This window comes from Amphiura filiformis, chromosome 2 (assembly GCF_039555335.1).
Source record: "Amphiura filiformis chromosome 2, Afil_fr2py, whole genome shotgun sequence".
Taxonomy (NCBI): Eukaryota; Metazoa; Echinodermata; class Ophiuroidea; order Amphilepidida; family Amphiuridae; genus Amphiura; species Amphiura filiformis.
Genome location: NC_092629.1, coordinates 19,213,807 through 19,226,190, shown reverse-complemented (window position 1 = coordinate 19,226,190; position 12,384 = coordinate 19,213,807).

Genomic DNA, 12,384 nt, shown 5'->3' with positions numbered 1-12,384 from the left:
TCTATTACTCTTCATAATATATCATACTTATTGGTTTAGATGGTTTGTTTATCATATTTATAATATGAACACCGGTGGCTATTGAGACATGCTGACGATTACCACTGATTACCCGTAAACATCGGCCCTTTTCTGATCTCACCGGTGCTATTGATGTGCATCATTTGAGATCTGCGTGAATTGGTAATCGATAACCGTTGGAACTATAATAGAATGTGGTCACAATGTCAAGTTGATCATCATTATAATAGTCATCATTAAGAGGCGTGTAAAGTTTATTTTAATAAAAATTAAATTCATTCAATACGAATATTATAGGCCTCTATACTAAACCGGCCTTTCGGACAAGACTTTCCAAGATATATTTTCTTTTAATTACAACAAATGAAACGAAAAGTTAAACGATAGTAGCCTAATATTGAATTGAATAAATTCATATCTACATTCGGACATGCGACATTAATTTAATTATTCTCCTCAGCGAGACTACAATAAAAAATAAAAACTCTTACCCACTGTACATCTCGTCTTGTGTGTATGTGCAGTTCCCAGTGGCGTAACTAGGGGGGGCGATTTGAACCCTGCCCCCCCCCATGAAAAGGTAAAGTAGGCCTACTTCTGAGAGTTATTAATTAACCTCATTATTTGGTCATTTTAACCTTTAAAAAGACCCAAATTTGCGCGCATTTATTCAACTTTTGAACTTTTGTACCATATGTCACCAGTTTATCTTCAACTTATGCCATATTTTTTGCACGCTTCGCTCGCATTTGTACCATAAACTTCTTTTGTCGCAAAAGGTGCTAGATTCACTATCACTTCAAGACAATCTTTCCAACCCCATCCCTCCCATGTCAAAAAGAAATCTACACCACTGTTCCGGGGACACATTCCAAGCAGATCCCATGATTCTAACTTAGACTCCTCCTTCCCCGTGTCGACAGTGCGACATAGTAATTTAATTTAGCATGATGAAATGCCTATTAAAATGACGCATATGCCTATTCACTGCATGTCAAAGGACATAGTCATTTGACTTAAACTTTCACAAAAATGCAACATAATTTTGATTAATACATCCCATGCGGAAATGCACCAAACATATTGCAGTTCCCCATGCGAAAATACACCAAAAATATTGCAGTTTCCCATGCGGAAGGAAATACACCAAAAATGTTGCAGTTCCCCATGCGGAACTGCACATCCCGATGTGCATCACCGCATGTGGAAATGCAAGTTGGGATTTGTAGTTCCGCATGCGGATGTGCGTGACGGAATGTGCAGTTTCGCATGCGGAACTGCAAGCGGATGTGTGCAGTACTGCATGCGGTACTGCACATGTAACGGTCGGTTGTAATACCTGGTTTGAGACCTTGACGTATTTTTGAGACCATAACGTGTTTTTGAGACCATAACGTGTTTTTGTCCATTTCACATTATGTTGAAGACAGTCAAGGATAATGAACATACGAAGGAAAGTCTAATTATTATTATGATCCTTTTTTTTTGTAACAAATCATTATAATAAAGGTACAGCGATGTGTTAGAAATTTATACGCGATGTCCATACGCAGAGATTGTCCATTGAAATGTGTGTAATACTTTGCGTATAAAAAATGACATTGCGATAAAATTTCACATTTTGGACCCCAACGTCGAAGTTCATGCAACGCGCCTAATTTTCAGGATGAAAAAGTCTCATTTTGAAAGTAAAGTCATGATATAGGCTATGGATTTCAGTGATCCTTAATTTACCAAAATATATGTTTTTGGGAAACAATGATATTTGGGGAGCACAAAAATACAAAAGCGTGCTGTTTAAGTTAACTTTTCAACCACTATGCCCTCTATCGACCTAGATCAGATATTATAATAGTCTTTGTTCCTGCCGATCTTGTTCTCCTTCGTGACAAATGAGCACAATCCAGTTTGAAACCGAGACTAGCAATATTTGACACCGTTTTAACGTACGTAAAAACGTACGTTAAAACGTACGGTCCACGTGCTGCGTATGGAACATCGCAATCTCTCTATTATGTCAATATTGTTCTGTTGACCTGCCAAACACGAAGTTGGCTGATTTCATGTCGGTATGAGTTAAGACAATGATGTGGAAACATTACAAATATGCCCAAAAGGTCAGGTTTAAACAAAATTAACCAATTTCATATTATAAGATCGTACATTATGACTGTAAATGCTAATATGATAAGACACAATGCAAAATCGAGATTTGTAAGTGTAAATGTAAGAGGTCATTTCTGACGGGAAATTATAGTATAATTATGTCATGTCACGTGATGTAGTATCCACCAATCAAATGACAAATATATTTTATTCGTAAATATAAAACTGATTATTCCTGGTCTTGATTGCTATGCCTGACTATTTCTTGCTTTGCCTGACCATTTCTGGATATGCCTGACCATTCCTGATCAAGCATAGTAAGGAATGGTCAGGTATGCCCAGAAATGGTCAGATACAGCACGGAATGATCAGGCATAGCAGGAAATGGTCACGCACAGCACTAAATGGTTATACATAACAAGAAAAATAATGGCAGGACATAGCAAGAAATTATCGGACATAACAAGAAATGGTCACAACAAGAAAAGGTCAGGCATAGCAAGAATTGGCCAGGCATAGCAATTCGCCAACTGGGTCAAACCGATAAATCGGCAGAATTGAAAAATCGGCAAAAATAAAGTATCTCTAAACTACTCATTTTTATTAATAAATCAAATTCAGTCCTTCGAAGTTTCATTCTGGAAAATATGATGATCAAATCTTGTGAACTATTATTTTATGCCCGTGTGTTTTCTATGCGAAACTTACGTTACTATAAAGGGAAACGTATATGTTACCATTATATTGAAAGGTGTACTACAAGCTCCGATCCTTTGTTGACAATACAAAAACCAATAATGTTTTGGTATAAAACAATGCAATGTCGCCTTTTCGTCCAAAAAGAGACTTTTGTTGTTGATGTTTGTTTGTCTATTTGTTTGTTTGTGTTTTTTTTTTTTTTTTTTTTTTCAAAATAATTACATTACATTTTCGTATGAAAACACAACTTTAAAAGAAAAACAATGATGAACGCAACAAAATTCGTTCAGTACGGCTTTAACCAAGAGCTTCCAAGATACGCTGCATTCTTTGCTAAAAATTATTTCATGAGATGCATTTCTTTATATTATAGAAACTGATTCTTATTAAGGGATCTATCAACCAGCTTGTCAAGAAGGCTAGTTCACTACCTGCTGTTATCCACGGACATTTTCGCTTTATGCCGATTGAGCGGTGAGAACAAATATAAGTAAAGACAGAGATAAAAAAAAAAGAGACTAGTTCGCGTCTGAAATTCTGACAACTAGGCAGAAAAATATTAATGCAGTATACTGCGAAGGTCAACAACCAATCACGGTGCGCTTTTGCCCTGACGTCAGACGCGAACTGGTCTTTTTAGCTCTGTCTTTCATTGTTATTTTTCTAGTTTCGCTTTTCTAGGCCAGCTAGGGCGAGTTTCCCGACAGGAGTCTTATTAAGCCGTAGTCTTAAGGGGCGAATTTCTCGACGGGTGGCTTAGCAATTGGCTTGTCTAGCCTCAAGGCTTAAGAGGTCGTAAGACCAGGCTTAACTGAAAACGTATTTCCCGAAGCACGGCTACCATAGCCTCGAGGCTTCGTTAGCCCGTGGGCCAGGCTTGTAGGATTAGCCCCAGGCTTCAGTAAGTTTGCATTTCTCGAAATCAGTCTTCTGTAGCCGTAGTCTACGCAAGCCTGTTAGACCAGGCTTACAGCGGCTTTTCTTGGCCCTGCCTCAGAGCAGGTCTTAGGTCGTAAGCCTTGGTCTATTTCAATTTACAAATTATTTAAATTGTAACGCAAAGTTTATCTTTCATATCTTTGACGGTCTTTCAATTAACATGAGTAAGCAGTCGCGTAACTAGGGGGGGGGGCTCTTGCCCCCCCCTAGGCCTACTTCTGAGAGTTATTAAGGCAGCTGTGTACTCTAGACATTGTTTCTTTCGCAAAATTGAGTTTTTTTGATATGTTTGTACTTTGTTATGTTTTTTATAAATACAAGGAATGAAAATCCAGATTTGTAAACTCCAACTGCAATATTTTAAGGATTTTATATCACTATTCCACTCGTGTTTGAAATTGAAAAGGAAAGAAAATCTTTGTTGTACCAGCAGAGTACACGCGAGCAACAACGCATCGCGTTGCGTATCGCGCAATTTGTTAACGCACAAATACGCTACGCATACGCGACGCTTATCTGCATGCGCGGCGCATCTTATGGAAACACCACGGAAGCACAAAAACCTAGTGGTCAAATGGCTCCGTTTTAGCTGATAAAATGTGGGTTTTTCAAGTTCTTTCCCCGATTTAAATATCAAGTTATGAATGGATTTCGCTCAAACTTCTCAAGGGGCCGTGGATTTACCCGATGTTTATGTAATGTAAGGTAGAAAAATAAAAAGTGCCGCATTCTCCTGCGAGATTCGATGAAAGTGCAAAATGTGACCACTTTAAACTTCAACGGCCATTATTTCAATGTTAATTTTCTCGGTAAAATGACGATTTAGGTACACGATAACTCAATAAATACAGCATCTATAGGTAAGCAAATATGATCATCGTAAAAAGCATGATCGACTCAAGAAACGGTTTTCTCATTTTTTTATATTTTGGTCTATTTCCGATTTTAGGCATCATTTTGTGCAAATAGGCGTTTGTGAATTTCAAAAAGTTCAATTTGATGCCTTATATGGTCAATATCTCAAAAAATAAGGCCAATATCAAAAAAATAAAAAAACGGTTTTTGGAATGGAGCCTCAAGATTGAGCTAAAATTAAAATAAAATATTTTGGAAAGAGTGTTTTTTGTTATGATGTACCTAACAAATATTGCCAAAAACTCACTTTTTGTGATTTTCTTCATAATTATTGTTTTTACCCCAAATCTGTATTTATGTTAAGATTTATTGATGTCTTGCCTTCATAAAAATGTATACTTTTATATGTCTTGCGCGAATAATTACAAAGTTATTGCACTTTTACTACATGCATGTCTGAGAGTACACAGCCTCCTTAATTAACCTTATATTTGGTCATTTTAACCTTAAAACTCAATTTTTAAGGTTAAATAAATTGCATTTATCCCACTTTTGTACCATTGGCCTATATGTCACCAGCTTTAATAGCTTAAATATGGCATTTGTACCATTATTTTTTTTTCAATCCCACCCCCCCCATGTCAAAAAGAAATCTACGCCAATGTTCCGGGGACACATTCCAAGCAGATCCCATAACTCCTCCAGACCCACTCCACCCCTTACAAACCCAAACAGCATGAAAGATGCCTGCCTCTCATTTATTATGTTTGCCCCCGCTTTCCCCCACCCACCCCCAAATGAAAATGTCTATTTAGTTGAACATTTCAGCATTTTATTTTAGTGCTCATTTGAGTTAGTTGAATTTTTTTAAGTAGCTGTTGCTATCATAAGATCTACTCATTTTGAATGATGATTTTTTTTAACAACGAATATAATTTTTTTTTTAAAATTCTTTCATCATCATCATCATCATCATCATCTTCTTCATCATCATCATCATCATCATCATCATCATCATCATCATCATCATGAAGACCTATATGATACCACCTGTCCCTATCCAAGCCTTACTAGTTTGATACTCGTACTTTTCATAAGTAGGCCTATTACAATATTATTTTGGAGTGCCTATATTATACCAGGTTGGACATCAATTTAATACAATAGAAGAAGGACAAAATTGATAAAGATATAGTAAATATTTGACACGAAACAATAATGCATGCAGTATTAAAACTGAATTTACGGATAAGATGCATAATAATATTGCTATATCTTCTACTTAAATAATTATAAATATTATACCACCAGATAACTTCATGTGAGATCTGAGAAGACTACTGATATCAGCAGTAGATAGCACGATGGTTGCTTTCCTTTTTAGGGGAATCACAGATTCCTTTCCATTAGGCTTACAGTTTTACCCTTTTTGGGATGCAAAGAAAAAAAATCACGAGTACAAAGCATAGACGTATCATTCATACAAGTTGGACTCGTAAAAAGTCAAGTGGAAATAAAATAATACATAAAAGACACAAAAACAGACACAATATTCTTGCATCAAGTTGTGTACGGTATAAGCCCAAGCACAAGACCGCGGGTCCAGGCTAGTCTTTGCGCCGGGAATATTGCGATAATGAGACGGCAACCTTGTTAGTACGGTAAACCGTGAGGACCACAGCTTATATACATCTACCTCCAACAGCCTATACAATTAAGTCGCTGGTTGAAAGGGACGAGGTTGTCAAGCGTTAAGCCTGCAAGGCCACTAAGACTGGGTTGAATTTGCGTTGAAGAAATCCGGCTAGAGTTAAGACTCGGGCTTCGAGAGCGGGCTAGGCTTAGTAGCCTCAGCCTTAGTTAACCTTAAAAACTCAATTTTTAAGGTTAAATAAATTGCATTTATCCCACTTTTGTATCATTGGCCTATATGTCACCAGCTTTAATAGCTTAAATATGGCATTTGTACCATATTTTTTTCAATCCCACCCCCCCATGCAAAAAGAAATCTACGCCAATGTTCCGGGGACACATTCCAAGCAGATCCCCTAACTCCTCAGACCCACTCCACCCCTTACAAACCCAAACAGCATGAACGATGCCTGCCTCTCATGTATTATGTTTACCCCCGCTTGCCCCACCCCACCCCCAAAGGAAAACGTCTAGTTACGCCACTGTGGGTAAGTAATTGTTCGATTTAGTTGAACATTTCAGCATTTTATTTTAGTGTTCATTTGAGTTAGTTGAATTTTTTAAGTAGCTGTTGCTATCATAAGACCTACTCATTTTGAATTATGATTTTTTTTACAACGAATATAATTTGTTAAAAATTCTTTCAATCATCATGATCATCATGATCATCATGATCAACATCATCATCATCATCATCATGATCATCATCATCATCATCATCATCATCATCATCATCATCATCATCATCATGATGATGATGATGATGATGATCATCATCATCATCATCATCATGAAGACCTATATGATACCACCTGTCCCTATACTCGTACTTTTCATAAGTAGGCCTATTACAATATTATTTTGGAGTGCCTATATTATACCAGGTTGGACATCAATTTAATACAATAGAAGAAGGACAAAATTGGTAAAGATATAGTAATTATTTGACACGAAACAATAATGCATGCAGTATTAAAACTGATATTGCTATATATTCTACTTAAATAATTATAAATATTGTACCAACAGATAACTTCATCTGAGATCTGAGAAGACTACTGATATCAGCAGTAGATAGCACGTTGGTTGCTTTCCTTTTTAGGGGAATCACAGATTCCTTTCCATTAGGCTTACAGTTTTACCCTTTTGGGATGCAAAGAAAAAATCACGAGTATAAAGCATAGACGTATCATTCATACAAGTTGGACCCATAAAAAGTCAAGTGGAAATAAAATAATACATAAAAGACACAAAAACAGACACAATATTCTTGCATCAAGTTGTGTACGGTATAAGCCCAAGCACAAGACCGCGGGTCCAGGCTAGTCTTTGCGCCGGGAACATTGCGATAATGAGACGGCAACCTGGTTAGTACGGTAAACCGTGAGGACCACAGCTTATGTACATCTACCTCCAACAGCCTATACAATTAAGTCGCTGGTTAAAAGGGACGAGGTTGTCAAGCGTTAAGCCTGCAAGGCCACTAAGACTAGGTTGAATTTGCGTTGAAGAAATCCGGCTAGAGTTAAGATTCGGGCTTCGAGAGCGGGCTAGGCTTAGTAGCCTCAAGGCCACCTTAAGACTACGGCTTAATAAGACTCATGTCGGGAAACTCGCCCATAAAGTACATGCCCTATCACACCACTCCACACCATACATAAATTCTTCCAGTCACATTTCCCAAATATGAAATTAAAAAAAGTCAAATTTTAATTTACTTCTTTTAAAGTTTGGCAGAGGCGGGGTTCGAACTCACGGCGCATTGCTTAGTACTCTATGAGCCTAGCGCCTTAGACCACTCGGCGACTAAGTCTTGTTGTTATTCATTTGAAACTTATTTAAAAATATAATCGCTACCACGTGACAAGCAAAGACAGATCACGTATTATATTTTGGAATTTTATCATTAATGTGTATTATAATAGAGCTACCATTATTTATATTGTTGAATTCTCAAGCGCATCATTTCGAATTGGGTTTTTATTCCTAAAGCCCGATACTGACTCCACCTGTACATTTTAATTTCATCGCGGGATTCTGAGATGTTTGAAAAGCATCGCAGCATCGCATACCGCTGCGAAGTGGAGTCAGGATCGGGCTTAATTCGAACCACCAGCATCCATGGTTCGATGTAGAGAGTCTTTCCTATTCAGAGGAAATATTGCAATTACACACCTTATTGCCTTTTAACAATAACCAATGACACTAGCACGTAATTCCAGTCAAGCACCAATCTTTAATCCTATTGTTGAAGAGGATAATAAGCTTATACTTATGTATAGCATTCGTAAAAAGCTTAAGTCTTGGTTTGCTTTGGTTAAGTCCTGTTCAAGTGGTGGATTAACCAACAATTAACAATGAGAGTACATTCCTGAACCTCGTTCAGTTGGCGATGATTTGAAGTGACCGCCAATTATGACCATTTGATATTTAATAGGGGCCTACCAGCAATGTGGAAAAAAGAAATAATGTAGTGCCAAAATAATGTACCCTTTTACGGAAGGAGCAAAGTTTAAGAAGTTACAACTCCGCTTCTGCAGTACGAATGTCAGCGGCGAATGTCAGGTTATTATTTCCCAGTCTTGAAAAAAATTGCAGGCAGAGGTGGGAATCGATCTCGGTACCTCCCGGTTAAAAAGCACTGTGCAAAACCACTAAGCCAACTAAATATCTGTCGTGAGATGCTTGACATTAATCTTTGATATTGCTGAATGGAACAAATCGTGGAATTAAATCAGTAATAAAAGAAGTAGATTCTTATTTAGAGGCCAAATTGGATAAAAGGGGAAATATTTGTCCCTGCTCTAAAGAAAATATAGGTTAGAAAATTATCAAATAAATTTAAATTAAAAATTGAGACTTTATATTTATTTATTTCACAAGGCGGCATTTTCACAGACAAACACTGTATATGCTAAAAACTCGACCCTCATTACTAGATGATGGCATAGCTCCGTGTTACAGCATCAGACTGGTAATGTCAATATCGTTGGTTCGAATCCGCCTGCCAGCAATGGTTGTTATGATTTTAATGCTACGCTACAATTTGTTCAATTTTTTTTTCATTTATTTATTCATTCATTCATTCATTCATTCATTCATTCATTCATTCATTCATTCATTCATTCATTCATTCATTCATTCATTCATTCATTCATTTATTTATTTATTTAAATAATTTGATATATTTGAAAGGGTATTTGAGCAATTTGAAATTTTTACCCCCGTATAATGCTATGGGGTCATTTTGAACCCACCCCCTCCCAAATTGCCAAAACCAGAGAAGATGTAAGAAAAGGAGAGAGAACAAAATTATATCCTTGAGATAATCCCATAGGTTATCCTGTCGCATCTATTCATAATCCTTTATTCTCAAGTAGTTAGACATCCACTTGAAATATCCTGTGATGTTATGTGTGTGACCGCCCACGGTTGACTGATTTGCACTCCAAAATTGGAAATATTTCCGATGTTTCTTTAGAGAATTTGTTGAAAAGTATGAAACGCGTGTGTTAAATGACCTGCTGCTTGGATGGGATACCACAAGTGGATAATACAAGAAAGAAATCAAGTGTTGTAAATTTTCCCTCAAAATCCGCTCTTTTTGGTAAATATATAAATTTCAAAAGAAGAATTTTTTAGGATTTTTTAGAGAAGTGGTGATTGTTGATCATTTCTGTTTTATTTTATTTATGTATTTTCCTGTCATTTCCTGTAAACCTATCAAAGATATTCTGATAGTTGAAAATCTTCTCTATAATAAATAATAGAAGCTGAAAGTGACAACAAGTAGCAAAAATTGTAATTTGCCATGGAACTTCAGTCATATTTTATCTGAAATCTGACTGAATGACAGGGTCTTCATGTATGGTATGAATGGCATAATAACATGCAAGCACTGACCTATCCCTAAAAGTAGTTATCTGTAACTTGTGTATCACACATGTCAAGGGTTCAAACCCCATTGTGGTATTCTATTGTTAAGTGGCTAAATAAGGGGATTCATCATTTACTTTGAATGGGCGGTCTCACATATATTTTATTTGAGGATAGCTGGATCAACCTCCTCTTTCTTAAGCGCGCTTCAGACTCCATATTGTACGTACAATATTGTATGTACAATACTTTTCGTGACGTCAAAAAGTATTACACGTGCAATATATAGTATGTACCGGGAAAATATATATTTTGCTACAATCATAGGTTGCTTAATTGATACAGAGTTGCCAAATTTCTAAGAGTTCTAAATTTAGTGAGTGCACGGAATGATGAACATCTTTTAATGTCTTCTTGTATTCAACCATGGTAGGTACCATAATACCTACCATGATTCAACTGTACTTGAATTATTATATAATCAATGGGCACCTTTTTAAAGTTAATAATACGTCGTAAATTGTAATAATAATATAAATGGCACATTCAGATCTTATTTATTGATTGATTGATTGACTGATTGATAACTGATTGATTAATTGATTTAGAGATTCATTTATACTGATATTTAGTCATATATTGATTTAGAAAGTTTAAAAGTATTATTTGTAGGTCTTTGTATTTATTCTGGTTCTGATTTTATTGATACTGATATTTTTGTTAATTTTTTTTAAGTTTTGGCATAGCATTCGTTACACGCTGTGTTATGAATTTGCAACACCTTGTTACATATTGATATCGTTGAGGCATGTTATGATAGGCCTACTTATGATCATCACAATACATCCATAAACGTGTTAATGCAGTAACCGTAGCGTTAGGGGCACGAAAGCCCCCCCATTGATCTGAAATATTAGAAAATCCCATAGGAAAACTGCCGAAAACGGCTTGTGCCCCTCCCCTCATCAGAACCGGATGCAACGCCTTCTATACTTTTTCATTCATTAATTATAGGCGTATTAATATGCGTTGAGTTTTTAAAAAGTAATATCCGCCTTTTTTTTTTTTTTTTTTAAATGACATACGGTACTTGTTACAAAAACAAATCAGCATGAAAAACATTTTTTTTCGTCAGAGGCAGATATTTGGCCTATTCAGTGAACATGTGCTTGTAGGACAACGATTTTGAATTAAACATGTTAAATGTGATATTTTAATTCCCCTAGAACACCACAGTTAAGCGTCCAAAATTGTAAGTGGGTTTTCTTTTATTTAACCTCATTATTTCGCTAAAATTACTCGAAAACCGTCCTAAGAGTTGTTGTTACTAATAAACATTTCATAATTTTGGGCAAAGGATAGCCAAATAGTTGACCGAAATCGTATATTTGCACCAATATTTGACTAAAATCGTATATTAACATTACCGCCCCTTCGTGGCTTTATTGCAAGCCAAAGTGTGAAACGAGATTACTTGAAATATATATTTCAGAGTTGAAAGAGTTTCAAGCCTACGAATATATTTCTGAAACATGTCTCTCTGATTGGTTGATGGTCAAGAGGATTACGGCATCCTCAAAGCCTCTTGCTGTAATTCTCTAATCGATATCTATTATAGGACCGATCTTCTGAAATCCACACAACCGTGTCAAATGAAATAGTCTCGAATCATAATTCGTGCACGATACAACGTTGATACGTCAGATTTCGGAATTTTATTAAAAATAGGCATAAATCACATTGAACAGGTTGAATGCTGGCAAAAGTAGATACAATAACTATGGGTCGAATTTACATTAATCAGTGTCCTGGGGCCAGGATAACATTTAGGACTCCTTCGAAACAATACTTCGCCAAATGTCCTTGCTTTCATTTTCTCATTTAATTTGTTTTAATTTTAATTAATTTCTTTATCCACTGGCTCTCTGGCAAATCCGGTATTGCCAAATATTTCTTGTCCACTACCCGTGTTAATCTATTTATTTATTAAAATGAACCATCTATTAAAGTCCTATAATACAATGTATAGGCCTAGTGTATTTGATAACAAATTTGTTTTTATTTTTGATTGGAATTTGGGTTCCATTACACGATTTCATAATAAGATATGTTTGGGCATGGCGGAATTAGTATATTATTAAAAATAGACATACTCTTAGGCCCCCTTTTTTAATGTTTGTAGGCCTACATTATTGA